This window comes from Etheostoma spectabile, chromosome 9 (genome assembly GCF_008692095.1).
Source record: "Etheostoma spectabile isolate EspeVRDwgs_2016 chromosome 9, UIUC_Espe_1.0, whole genome shotgun sequence".
Classification (NCBI taxonomy): Eukaryota; Metazoa; Chordata; class Actinopteri; order Perciformes; family Percidae; genus Etheostoma; species Etheostoma spectabile.
In genome coordinates, this window is record NC_045741.1 from 5,751,872 (window position 1) to 5,752,150 (window position 279).

General features: G+C 44.1%; 1 protein-coding gene across 1 annotated transcript in view; it reads left to right on the forward strand.

The window, feature by feature from the left end:
- LOC116696194 (myomegalin-like) overlaps positions 1-279 on the forward strand; it is a 107,462-nt gene that overhangs the window by 103,729 nt on the left and 3,454 nt on the right.

Consider the following 279-nt stretch of genomic DNA (forward strand, 5'->3'; position numbering starts at 1 on the left):
ACAAAAAGGGTCTGTCGTGTAAATGTGAACTCTAACATCAACAGTTTAATCAGCGTTGGGTACTTTCCGGTTATCTCGAACTCATTTTTCCGCCCGTTATCTCGACCGTTATCTCATTCCCGGCTAGAAAGATGAACCTCTTGAGCCTGCCAACTCCTGAGGAGGAAGCTGTGAATTTCTTTCAAGATCGTGTTCTTCTAGCAAAAGAACGAAGATGCAAGAACGACCATCTCATGAAGCTGTGCTTTGGCAAAGAAATCTTCTGGAAGTGCACACTCA